The following is a 13,814-nucleotide window of genomic DNA, read 5'->3' as shown; positions in this document are numbered from 1 at the left end:
AAATACCTTTAGCGTCATTAATAGCTATAAAGAACTGTCAAGCAAATTTGCTCAAGTTAAAGAAATGCTGCATTCAGAAATCAAAGAAAAACATTTCAGTTTTTTGTGTGTTTGAATTACTATTGTAGAACATGACTGTTAATTTAGTCACTCTTGTTAACTACCCACGACAAGGAGCATGAGTTTTTACAAAACAATCAGGTACATAGCAATTGTATCAACGGTAACATTTAAACTTTTATAGGGCAACCATTTTTCAATATTTCTCATTCATTTTTTTTCTCACTCACTACAAAATATCATTTTCATATTACTGCAGCTCTTTTTGAAAATATAATTTCATAAGGCAGATGGCTATTAGTGATGCTAAAGGTTCATGAATGTCTTGATTTTTGACTGCATTTTGCTGTCAAAAATCAAGTCACTCACGAACCAGATGATATAATAGGGCTGACAGTACAGGAACCAGTAGCAGGAAGTGATCACGGAGTTCTATGGTGGATGATGAAGGAAAAGGTAGCAGTAGTTAAAGGCAAAGGAATGGGTTATAACTTCAGGAAAGGAAATTACGATGGCTTAAGGTGCTAAATGGCCTCTTTTAACTGAGTAGATATCTCACATTCATTCATTCATTTTTATTTTCATTTATTTGTACACACACAATTATTACATATGTATATATATACAATATTTACAGATTTTATATACTTTAACATTCTCGTTACACATATATAAGACATTATATTATATCTCCTGGTGCACTTCGTACGTGTATCCCAGAGTCAAGGGTGGCTCCTAGGCAAAAGCCCATCTCCACCTAGTTCACCTGTTTTGGCGTAGAACCTCAACAAATCTAGCCTAAAAACATGTGTGAGGTATTTTACCACCGCCAATATAAGACAGCTGTTGCCTGGTGTCCTTCTCTAGGCCTGGGTTTACGTTATGTATTTGTGCCGAATGCACAAGTCCTGCACCCACTGGATGTAGTGCAATACCAGTGGGTGTCAACAAATGAATTACTAGCAGAGAACTTCCACAAATTATCCTCACTTACACCCACTAATTATTATATTAAACAGATATATACAATACTTTTTTTTTAAAATATGCTCAGAGTCTCTGAATTACTGAGAACCAAGAAAACAATATATAACATACATCTTTAAAATAACAATTGACATAAATCTTGTCAATAACAATTGGCCAAAATCAACACAATAACAATCCATATAAGTCAACACAATAACAATTAACTTAAATCTTCTGTTTATACTTCAACCTTTTTGTCTTTTGGTCATTTTGTGAAGTAAATTCCCAGACGAAGCTGAAGTTCTTAGCTGAGTCCTCAATATGAAAACTGATCTTGAGAAGGTTTGCAGATCAGTAAAATTATTATGGTCTTCAACTAAGATATTTACATTATTCTCCAATAAGTTTGGAACTGCAGACATTAAATCCATTCTAAGTTGAGAGCACAATGGATAGTTCAGAAGTACACGAATCCACGTTTCATATTCCCCACATGTGCAATATGGATCAGGCTCCAGGCCATGCTCAAATAACTTATCCCGGAGGGACCCATGCCCTGTTAGCATATAAGAAGTTGTCACAGAAGGTCTAAACCACGAAATAACTCCAGGTATTGTTGAGAATTCCACTTGCGTAATATACTTTCTTGTTGCAAGCCCAAATTTGCTCTCGTTCCATCTTTTTTGCCAGACAACAGTAAATTCCTTCCAAAGCCTTTTCTTCTCCCTTTTAAAGTCGCTGCCTGGATCAGTAGTAATTCCAAACATTGTCTTAGACTGTACTTTTTTTAGGTAGTAAATCAAACCCCGAAAAGCAATATATAAATCTACAGGAATTGTACCACCAGTATTTGGAATGCATTGTTTGAAACAGTCCTTTGAATATTATTGATTGTAAAAAGAACTGATCTTTGTGTGATCTCACAGAGAGCAAATATAATTGAATTATGGTATACCATTAAAACATTAATTACAGAAGCCTTGAATGCATATATACCATTAAAAAAATACTCCATGAGGAGGAGTCCAAGTTTGGTGAATAATGAAGTTGCCAGATTACTTGAGCAAAAAAAGACAGCACGGAAAAGTTACAGAGCAATGAAAAGTACTGAAGCCTATAACAGCACAAATTGATCTGTAATAGTGACACAGAAAAGGCTAGGCTGGGAAAGGCAGATTATGAGAAACTGCTGGCAAAGTGTGGATAAGGAATTCTTTGCATATATAAATGCAAAGAAGAGAAGGAAAAACCAGATCAGACACTTATGTAATGGACATGAAATAGTATTAGATACTCCAGCTGATGTTTTAGATGAACTCAACAGTTACTTTGCATCAATATTTACAGAAGAAAAACCCTTTATGTCAATGAGGAATTATGGGAGTAAAGGTGAAAAATATGTAATTAATGATACTGAAATTTCACATGATTATTTAATGAACAAACTTTTGAGCCTACAGGCGAGTAAGACTCTGGGGTTGATGGCATATAACCTATTTTTAGGGAGGCAGCAAGTGAGTGCATTGAACCATTAAGGCTAATTATGAGAGCATCACTATCACTGGACTCAGGAGAGATTCTGTTGGATTGGAAAAGTGTCAATGTATTGCCAATACATAAAATTATCGAACAGTCAGTCTAACTTCAGTAGTAGGGAAAATCATGGAAGGATCAAGGGTGGAATTCAGGTTCATTTAGATAGAAATGAAATTCTGAATGATACACAGCATGTTCTGTAAAGGGAAAATCATGTTTAACAAATCTGGTTTTAGCTATTTTGACAGGGCTGAATTTAGAGAATAATTTTACCCTGTTGTATTTAGATTTCAGCAAAGCATTTGGCTCAGTTTAACATTGACAATAAGCTGGAACAAGTTGAAATTGCAGGCTTCAGTGAGGGAGGCAGAGGATTGTGATAAATAGTTATTCCTCAGAATGGGTTAATGTACAAAGTAGGGTTCCCAAAGGATCAGTATTGGGACCACTGTTATTTTTAATTTTCTTAAATGACATCAATGAAGGGATAGAGGGTGTGATGTTTAAATTTGAAGATGATGTAAAGATTGGTAGAGTAGTTAATGATCACTGCCAAGCTTCTTCTGAGTGACCTAGATAGACGTTAGGGATGTTCAGAAAAGTGGCAGCTATGCTTTAATTCAGCAAAATGTCAGTAGTGGAATAAAGGGGCTTGGGAGTTACAATACTGTCAGACGTGAAGTTCTCCGAGCATTATAGAGAAAGGTTGCAAAGAAAGCCCACTGTGTTCTATCGATGATTTATCGAACATTTGCTAGTAGAGATAAGGATGTCATAATCCATTTTAATGGTCTAACAGTAGCATTATATATGGCTATTGTTAGACCACACTTGGAATAGTGTGCTCAAGAATGGAGACAGCACCTAAAAAAAAAACAAAGTGTCTTGAAAGGGTCTAAAGGGGTAACTTGCCTGGTGAGATCGGCAAAAGGGCATCCACATGAGGAAAGACTAATATATGTGTCTATATGTGTGTTGCACAGCTTGGAAACTAGTCACCTTAGAGGAGACTTGATTGAGCTGTTTAAGGCACTGAGCAGCAAAAGCAAAATGAATGAGGACAAAATTTTCACAGTTATAAATGATTTTAGAACTAGGGGCCATATATTCAAGTTATGGTGGAGAAGTTTAGACTGGATTGTAGGAAGTTTTATTTTAGTCAGTAAATTATAAATTACTGGAATAAGTTAACTACATGGGTGGTTGAGGCTGACAGTTTGAGGAAATTCAAAAGTCATCTGGATAGTTACTTATGGGAGGAGTTAAAAGGTGGTCTATTTCCTTTATTTTATTTCATTATTATTATTATTTTATTCTTTTTTTTTGGCTAGTGCAGCATAAGCCTTAGGCTTCCATGCACCATATGGCCATTACTAATACTAATATATATAAAAATATATATATAAAAAGAGAAGCTTTTGAAACTATATGCCCCTTTTCCAACTCAATAACAGTAAATCATGACAAACCTTAAATACAAATATAACCATAAGTGACAATAAACACTTAATTATCACCATCATAGTACTATTCAGTTTACATTCTTACACCCTCTTAAGTAATTTGGTACATAAAGTACATCAAGTTATGCAAACAATATTATGCACTTTACTAGTGGGGGATGAGTGGGAGATGACATACAGTAGTAATCAATGGAAACTGCTCTTTGTGGTCTAATATCATTAGTGGAGTTCCCCAGGGTTTGGTGCTGGGCCCATTGTTGTTTTTGTGTATTCATCAATGATATTGATAAGGTATATCAGACTTAATGTCCAAGTTTGCAGATGATACAAATATTGTCAAAGTTGTTAATGACAGTACAGACAGTATGCTACTGCAACTGGATCTAGATAAGTTGGGCAAATGGGCTGAGAAGTGGCAACTGAAGTTTAACATTGACAAATGCACATGGGTAGCAGTAACCCAAGAGAAATGTACCAACTGTGTGGTACTACACTCACGGAAATGGAGGGTGAAAAAGACCTGGGGGTAATTGTGCAGTCAGATATGAAGTTCACTGAGCAGTGGAGACAGGGTGACAGAGCAGGTCATGGAGTCTTGTCAATGATATATACGAATTTTGTTAGCAGGGACAAGGAGGTGATTACCCTGTTGTATAAGACAATGATCAGGCCACTCCTTGAATACTGTGTACAGGTCTGGAGGCCTCATTTTAGGTAGGATGCAGAATTGCTAGAATGAATACGAAGAAGGGGAACAAGATTGGTAGGGGAACAAAGGGGTGCTGTTACCAAGATAGGCTTTAGTTCTGCAAATTGCAGTGACTGGAGACTAGGTACATGGGAAGTGATCTGATTGAGGTGTATAAGGCCTTGAACAGGTTGAGCAAGCTCAATGCTGATGGGATTCTTCCTCTTGCTCAGATTAAGAACATGAGGGAGGGGGTTCTTAATCTGAGTAAGAGGAAGAATCCCTCATAGATTCAAACTGAGGAAAGACAATTGTAGAATAGATGTGCAAAAATTTGCCTTTAGCCAGTAGGCAGTGGATTGCTGGAACAGACTTCCATCTCTTGTTGTGGAAGTTGTAGCTTAAATAAATTTAAGGCTGAGCTGGACAAGCATTTGAAGTGAATAGATGAGTGAAATGGGAGGTGTTTTTCTGGCTATTGCTGCATATGCTTGCTTTCTTGCATCATATGCCTCTGCTAATGCTAATGGAGACCCAAAAGGTTTATTGTTCTGCCCATTGTTGTTTTCTGTATTTATTAATGATATTTTTGAAGGCATATCATGCTTAATGGCAAAGTTTGTAGATGATATAAAAGGTTAGCATCATTAATGACAGTAATGATGGTATGCTACTGTAACAGGATCTAGAAAAATTAGCAGGTGGTCTAAGAAATGGCAGTTGAAGTTTAACCTTGCAAATGTAAAATACTGCATACGGCTAGCATTAACCCCAGAGAAACATACCGACTGTGTGGTACTGAATTCAGGTTAGTGGCAAATGAAAAAGACCTGGGAGTAATTGTGCAGTAGATATGAAGTTGTTTGAGCAGTTCAGGCAGGCTGCCAGGACGACTCTTGAGGTTTTGAAAATGATATACAGGAATTTTGCTAGCAGGGATAAGAAGGCGATTGTTCCATTGTATAAGGCAGTGGGCGGTCCGTATCTTGATTATTGCATACAGGTCTGAAGGTCTCATTTTAGGAAGAATGTAGAACTGCTGGAATGAGTACAGAGAAGGGTAATGAAATTGATTAGGGGAATAAAGGAGTGAGTGCTCTTACTATGAAAGAATTCAGTTTTGCATATTGCAACATCTGGAGGTGATCTCACTGAGTGTTTAAGGCTTAAGCACTGAGCTTAAGCCATTCAAAAAGTGATGTAGGAAATCATATAAATATTACACAACTGGATATTACCTTAAAACCAAATATATTCAGAAGCATCATATTTGACAAAGAATTCCAATAATTAAGGATATGATTCACCAAAAACAAAAGGGTGGCATGTCTCACTTAAAAATTATTTTAATAAATTTACTTTAAAAATTCCCAAATTAATTGGATTACAGTGTCTTTAATCTCTCAAAATTATCTTCAAGTCCAATACTCAGTTGCAAAATAATTATGTAAACAGTTATGGCTGTTGAGAATCAAATTACATGTCTCACTGTTAGTTTCTTCAGTTCACATACAATTTTTGTCATTCTCTAGTTTATTTCTCTATCCTCCAACTCAATACCATTTGAGAAATAAAAAATATATAACAGTGCGACAATTAAAAAATGAGACTGACGTTATGAGATTAATGCTGGTGCTGCCATCTACTATAAGTAAACATGAAATGAAAGAGTGATTGCTCTTTGAGCACCACAGTCAAAGTCAGTAGAAATTTCTGCCATTTAGAATGTAGTGTGAGGTGAACTGCACGTCTCTCCTGTATCTGTGTTGTGGAGGGACAATGGAACAAAGAGCAAAAATCAAGTTTTGTATTCGACTGGGCAAAAGTGCTGCTGCTGTGGAACCATTTCAAATGACATGAAGCAAGTATATGGAGAGAACTGTCTGTCATGCATATTTGTTCAAGTTACATAAATATTTTGCCAATGGAAGAGAATCAATGTGCTGTGATGAGAACATTGAACCAGACACAGCCTTCCACCAGTTGTTCCAGATGCTTCATGATCATTACATACAGTGTGTGGACATGGAAAGAATTAACTAGAATAAACAAAGGTTAGTTTACAATACATAGAATCATTATTTTTTTTTAGCATCAGTCTCATTTTCAAATTGCTGCATTGTGTGTATATAGACATATAAAATAAAACAAATTTTGAAGAAACCAGTTCAAAATGTGAGGTAAAGATATGTAAATGTAAAATAATATTCTATAAACTTACCAGAACTGATTAATGCCATCAAACCAATGATTAAACATTACATCAGATTGTAATATAAAAAAATATGGAGAACTATGTACATATGAGTGTGTATATTTTAAATCATCTTCAGATATTGTCAATCCACTGTAGGATGAAGGCCTCCTCGACAAGTTTCAGCAACTGTGGGCTTGTGCTTTCTATTGCCATTGTACACCAGCAAATTTCACAATTTCATCAATCCACCTCATCTTTGGTCTTTTTCTTGGGAATTTAGAGTCACGTGGTATCCATTCCAAAATTTGTTTGGTCCACCTATCATCAGTTCTGGATATGTGATCAGCCCATTTTCATTTTAAGTGCTTTGTTCTTTCAATGATGTCACAGACCTTGGTTGTTGGCAAATCCGTGCACTTGTTTTTTGGTCTCTTTTGGTTATGTTCAAAATTCAGCATACCATACTTCTTTGTGTGACCCCTCAATCTTTGTAAAGCTTTGGCAATCAATGTCCATGTTTCACCATGTGTTAGGACAGGAAGGATACACTGACCAAAAACTTTTCGTTTGAGACAAAGTGGCAAGTTGGTCTTGAAGACTATATTAAGCTTTCCAAATGTTTGCCATCCAAAATTTAAATGCTGTTCAATTTCCAACATAATGCTTTCATCTGTTGAAATTTCCAAGGTAAACATGCTTTTCCACTTCTTCTAATTCTTGTCCATTAGCCATGAATTTCTTTGATCTAGTATATTTGTTGAACATAACCTGTGTTTTCTTGATATTCATCTTCAACCCAAACTTTTTGCTTCCGTGCTGCAGTTCTTCAATGTTTTGCTGCAATTATTCCGAATAAATGGCGAAGAGAATGATATCACCTGCAAATCAGGTGATTCAGGTAATCTCCATTTATCTTTTGAGTCCTTTATTATCCCAATTTAGTTTGCAAAAATTATCTTGTAAACAGGACGAAAATAGTTTTGGGGTAATCAGATGCCTTTATGTTGATCTGAACTTATCATTGTTGGCCTGTGTTGATGCAGTTCCCTTTTCATATATTGATTAAAAATATTGACATAGCTCTGTCTACACCTTAGTTGATTTGGGCACTGATTATTGCTTGCTTTGTGACTGAGTCAATCCATTGCAGGATACACTCATATATATAGTAGAAGAATGTCAATTATCCAAGCTAATTGGGACTAAGATTGGTTCGGTTAATCAAATTAGCATTAGCAAAGGAACATGATGCAAGAAAGCAAGCTTATATACCATCCGCCAAAGAAAAAAAAAAAAACGCTCATTTCACCCATCCAATCACTCTAAATGTTTGCCAAGTTCTGCCTTGAATCTTTTTAAGCTATCAACTTCTACAATGACAGATGGTTATTGTTATTATTTGGTTTTTAGGAGCATTAGCAACTAAGGCCATATTGCTCCGGGGATATGCGGTGGTCACTTCCTGACCTTTTCGCATCCTCCATATTTGGTGGGCAAGGGCTCGAACCCCGGTCTAATCAAAAGCGTGTGCTACGCACTGCTGCTCTTGCCTACCTGGCTACGGAGGCGTCAATGACAGATGGAAGTTTGTTCCAGCAATCAACCACCCGCTGGCTAAAGGAAAACTTCCACACATCTATCCTACAACCGTCTTTCCTCAATTTGAATTTATGCCCTCTCAGGTGATTATTCTAAGCAAGAGGAAGAATCCCATCAGCATTGAGCATGCTCAAACCATTCAAGGCTTTATACATTTATATCAGATCACCTCACCGGTGGCTAGTCTCCAGACACTGTAATTTGCAAAACTTAAGCCTTTCTTTGTAAGAGCAACCCTTTGTTCCATTCACTAATCTTGTTGCCCTTCTCTTTACTCATTCCAGCAGCTCTACATCCTTCTTGAAATGAGGCCTCCAGACCTGTATACAGTACTCAAGGTGTGGCCTGACCATTGCTTTATACAAGGGAATAATCACCTCCTAATCCCCGCTAGAAAAATTCCTGTACATCATTGACAAGACACCATGAGCTACTCTTGCAGCCTGTCTGCACTGCTCAGAGAACTTCATATCTGCCTGCACAATTACCCCCCAGGTCCTTTTCATTCTCTACCACTGTCAGTGTAGTACCATAGAGTTGATACGTTACTCTGGGGTTACTGTTTCCCATACGTAGTACTTTACATTTGTCAATGTTAAACTTCATTTGCCACCTCTCAGCCCATCTGCTCAACCTTTCCAGATCCTGTTGCAGCAGCATACTGTCAGTAGTGTCCTGCCAACCATTGTATCATCTGCAAACTTGGACATTACGCTTGAAATACCATCATCAATATCATTTATAAATACAGAAAACAACAATGGACCCAAGACTGAACCCCGTGGGACTGCACTAATAACATTAGTCCACGATGAGCAGTGTCCATTGATTACCACTCTCTGTCTTCTGCCACTCAACCATCCCTTTATCCATAGCAACAATTTGCCACCAATGCCACACTGCTCCAATTTGTGCAGCAGTCTTCCATGTGCAACAGCACCAAAAGCTTTTCTAAGATCCAAATATATAATATCAAAATTATTCCCTGCATCCAGTTCTTTTGTGACTGCATCATAGTATCCAATCAAATTGGTCAGGCAAGATTTTTCCTTAACAAAACCATGCTGTGTCCTAGCTATAACTGAAGTCTGGTCTAGATGATCCTGCAGTGCTTCTTTAACCAGTGGCTCCATTAATTTTCCTGGAACAGAAGTTAAACTCACAGGTCTATAATTACTTGTAGTAGTAATAGTAGGGGCATGTGATGCAAGAAAGCAAGCATATGAGCATATGCAGCATCAGCCAAAAAAAAAAAAAAATTTACAAAACAATCCCCTCTAAATATTTGTCCAGTTCCTCCTTAAATTTATTTAACCTATCAAGTTCCACAACGACAGATGGAAGTTTGTTCCAGCAATTAACCACCTGCTGGCTAAAGGCAAATTTCCACACATCTATTCTACATCTGTCCTTCCTCAATTTCAATTTATGCCCCCTTAGGTTCATAATCTGAACAAGTGGAAGAATCCCATCAGAATTCAGCATGCTCAACCCATTCAAGGACTTATACACCTCAATCAGATCACATCACAGGTGCCTAGTCTCCAGCTGCTGCAATTTGCAGAACTTACACCTCTCCTGGTAAGAGGATCCCTTCATTCCTCTCACCAATCTTGTTGTCCTTCTCTGTACATGCTCAAGCAAATCTACATCCTTCCTAAAATGAGGCCTCCAGACCTGCATGCAGTACTCAAGGTGTGGCCTGATCATTGCCTTATACAGAGGGACACTCACCTTCTTTTCCCTGCTAGCAAAATTCCTATATATCATTGACAAAACCCTATGACCTGCCCTGGCAGCCTGTCTGCATTGCTCAGAAAACTTCATATCTGACTGCACAATTACTCCCAGTTCTTTTTCATTTTCTATCTCTTTAAATGTAGTACCAAACAGTTGGAATGTTTCTCTGGGGTTACTTCTACCCATATGCATACTTTGCATTTTTCAATGTTAAACTTCAATTGCCACTACTCAGCCGATCTGCCCAAATATTCTAGAACCTGTTGCAGTAACACACTGCCATTACTGTCATTAACAAACCTGCCAACCTTTGTATCATCTGCAAACTTTGATACTAAGCTTGATATACCTTCATCAATATCACTGATAAATATACAAAACAGTGGACCCAACACCGAATCCTGTGGGACTCCACTAATAACATTAGTCCACGAACAGCAGCACCCATTCTTTACCACCCTTTATCTTCTCCCACTCAACCATCCTTTTATCCATTGTAGCATCTTACCCTTAATACCATTCTGCTCCAATTTGTACAGTAGCCTTCCATTTGTAACTGTATCAAAACCTTTTCTGAAATCCAAGTATATGATATCAAAATTATTTTTTGCATCCAGTTCCTTTGTAACCACATCATAATAACCAATCAAATTTGTCAGACAAGACTTTCCCTTAAAAAACCCATGCTGTATCTGAATTATTGCTGCAGTCTTGTCTAGATGATCCTGCAATGCATCTTTAACCAGTGACTCCATTATTTTACACAGAACAGAAGTTAAACTAACTGGTCTGTAATTACTAGTGTCACACTTCGATAACCCTTTGTGAATTGGGGACACATTTGTACGTCTCCAGTCCGTGGGGACCTTCCCTGAGTCTAAGGATGCTCCCATAATTATGGCTAAGGGTTTGCTTACTTCCTTTACCGCCTCCTTTAATATAACTGGATAAATCCTATCCACCCCAGGTGCCTTTCTTATGTCTAACTTCAACAATTTCTCCTCCACTTTGTTCTCAGTTATTACAAAATCATTAAGCACCCTGTTACAATTTGATAACCTTGTGGCATTTTCAAACCTTAATAACTCCTCATGTGTAAATGTAGATGCAAAATGCTCATTCAATTTGTTTGCTACCTGAGCAGGATCTCCAACAGTCGCACCATTGATATCAAGTGGACCAATCAGATTCATCCCCTTCCTTTTAGAGTTTATATAAGTAAAGAAATCCTTGCTGTTTTTCTTAGCATCCTTTGCCAAACATTTCTCGTAATCTGCCTTCGCCTGCCTAACCTCCTTTATAACTTGATTACAGACTAGCTTATATATATCATAGGCTTCTGTGTCACCTGATAATTTATATGCATCCCATGCATTTTTCTTCTCTGCCAAGAGTCTCATTAGTTCATTTGACAACAATTTATGCCTAAACCTTGAACAATATTTCTTAATAGGTATGAAACATTTAGTAGCTTCCACTATTAATTCCTTGAATGCTTCCCACTTAGAATTTGCTGTCAGCCTTTGATCCTCCTTTGTGAATTGAGGCCACATTTGCACATTTCCAGTTTACGGGTACCTCCCCGAGTCCAAAGAAGCTCTCATAATTATGGCTAAGGGTTTGCTTACTTCCTTTGTTGCCTCCTTTAATATAACTGGATAGATCCCATCTACACCGGGTGCCATTTTTACGTTTATCCTCAACAATTTCTCCTCCACTTTCCTCTCAGTTATTACAAAATCATCTAGCTCATTGCCAGAGTTTACTTCACCTCTGGAATTTCCATTCCTGAATAACTCCTCATGTGTGAATGTAGATGCAAAATACTTGTTTAGTTTGTTAGCCACCTGAGTAGGATCATCAACAGTTGAACCATCAATATCCAGTGGACCAATTTGATTCATCCCTTTCCTTCTAGAATTTATATAGGTAAAGAACTCTTTTCTGTTTTTCTTTGCATCCTTTGCCAAGGATTTCTCATAATCTTCCTTTGCCTGCCTAATCTTATTTGTGACTTGGTTACAAACCAGCTTATATCTATCATAGGCTTCCATGTCACCCATTAATTTATATGTATCCCATGCATTTTTCTTCTCTGCCATATGTCTCATTAGTTCATCTGACATCCATTTAGGCCTAAACCTTGAACAATATTTCTTAGTTGGTATGTAAAGCCTAGTAGCTTCCAAGATAAATTGTTTGAATGCTTCCCATTTTGAATTTGCTGTTGGTAACATCATCAGTTGGTCCCACTGTATAGAATTTAAATACTGTCTCAGACCATCGTAGTCACCTTTACGAAAGCAAAAACCCTTCCCTTAACCTCTGATTGTAGTTACCTCTTTGAGTAATAGAATTTTAATTTTAATAGAATTAAAGAATAATTTTATAATTTAATATTTAAAATTTAATATTTATAATTTAATAGAATAATTTTAATAGAATTAAAATTCAATTCAGAAACGTGATCACAATGACCTGCGCTTACTACACATTGTATAGTGAACGGTACTTTACTGTGGTGAGTCCATCGTAACGTAATTTGATTGTACAGTAAACCAATTGTAAAGCAGGATTTCATTGTATGTTTAACTATTTACGTGAAACTTCGGATAATTGGGCCAGCCGCTTAATCGGGCCAAAATGCACTAGTCTCTATGTGTCCCAAATAACCAGAATCAACTGTTTATATAACAAAATAATAGAAATCTCAAAAATATTCATAATTATGTTATATCTCGTTTGGAATCCCACTACTATTTCAAACTTCAAAAGAAAACAGCAATAACTTAAAGCTGATACTATTGTGTCAATATAACAACTGAGAGTACTCTGCATTAGAACATCATTTTTAGGTGTGTCGTGACTTAAGACATACTGCCCCACTGTTCATTATATCTGTACAAGTATGTATGTACATAGGACTATTTGCATTTTGTGCAGAGCGAAAAACCCAAAATAATTCATGATAGAAAACTCTTCTTCTACTATTAATATCAGCTAACAATATCTCTGATTGAAGAGACCAATCTTTAAAAATTTCTCTGTTTCAAGGCAGAAGTCAAAACCAGACACTCCACACAAATGGCAAGTTGCAAAACCACTATACTGGTATAGAGAACTAGCATCTGCTGCTACCACCACATAATGCCGTCTCTATACAAGAACATAGCCTGCCATTACACTTGAGTGATAACAATATATACAGGGTGATTCACTACCAGTGCGACAAACTTGCAGGAGGTGTAGGGGGCACAAAGACAAATCGGAATCACATAGCATTGCAGGGTCCGAAATGCCTTCGTCATGCGGTAGAGGACGTTGAACGGGAGGTCGGGTGAACAGCGATCCCGCTGGAAGTCAGCATTTGTGAACCGTTTCAGTTGAAGAAACCAAGTAGCAAAAGTCCTCCGGAGTGGATAATCCACAGGCTCCAATGATTGGACGCATTGCAGATGGTATGAACTCATTTGGTTTGTTGACAGTATCCTCCATACAGTGGATTGGGAAATACCCAATCGTTGGCCTATCGCTCGAGTACTCGTACTCGGATTGCCTTCTG

At 37.3% G+C, this 13,814-nt stretch overlaps 1 long non-coding RNA gene across 1 annotated transcript in view; it reads right to left on the bottom strand.

Annotated features, from left to right (window-relative positions):
- LOC150080125 (uncharacterized) overlaps window positions 1–13,814 on the bottom strand; it is a 56,500-nt gene that overhangs the window by 406 nt on the left and 42,280 nt on the right. The window lies entirely within an intron of this gene.

This window comes from Mastigoproctus giganteus, chromosome 9 (genome assembly GCF_048544385.1).
Source record: "Mastigoproctus giganteus isolate SK-2022 chromosome 9, ASM4854438v1, whole genome shotgun sequence".
Lineage (NCBI taxonomy): Eukaryota > Metazoa > Arthropoda > Arachnida > Uropygi > Thelyphonidae > Mastigoproctus > Mastigoproctus giganteus.
The sequence above is the reverse complement of the archived record's forward strand: the minus strand, read 5'-3'. Positions and strand labels throughout refer to the sequence as shown.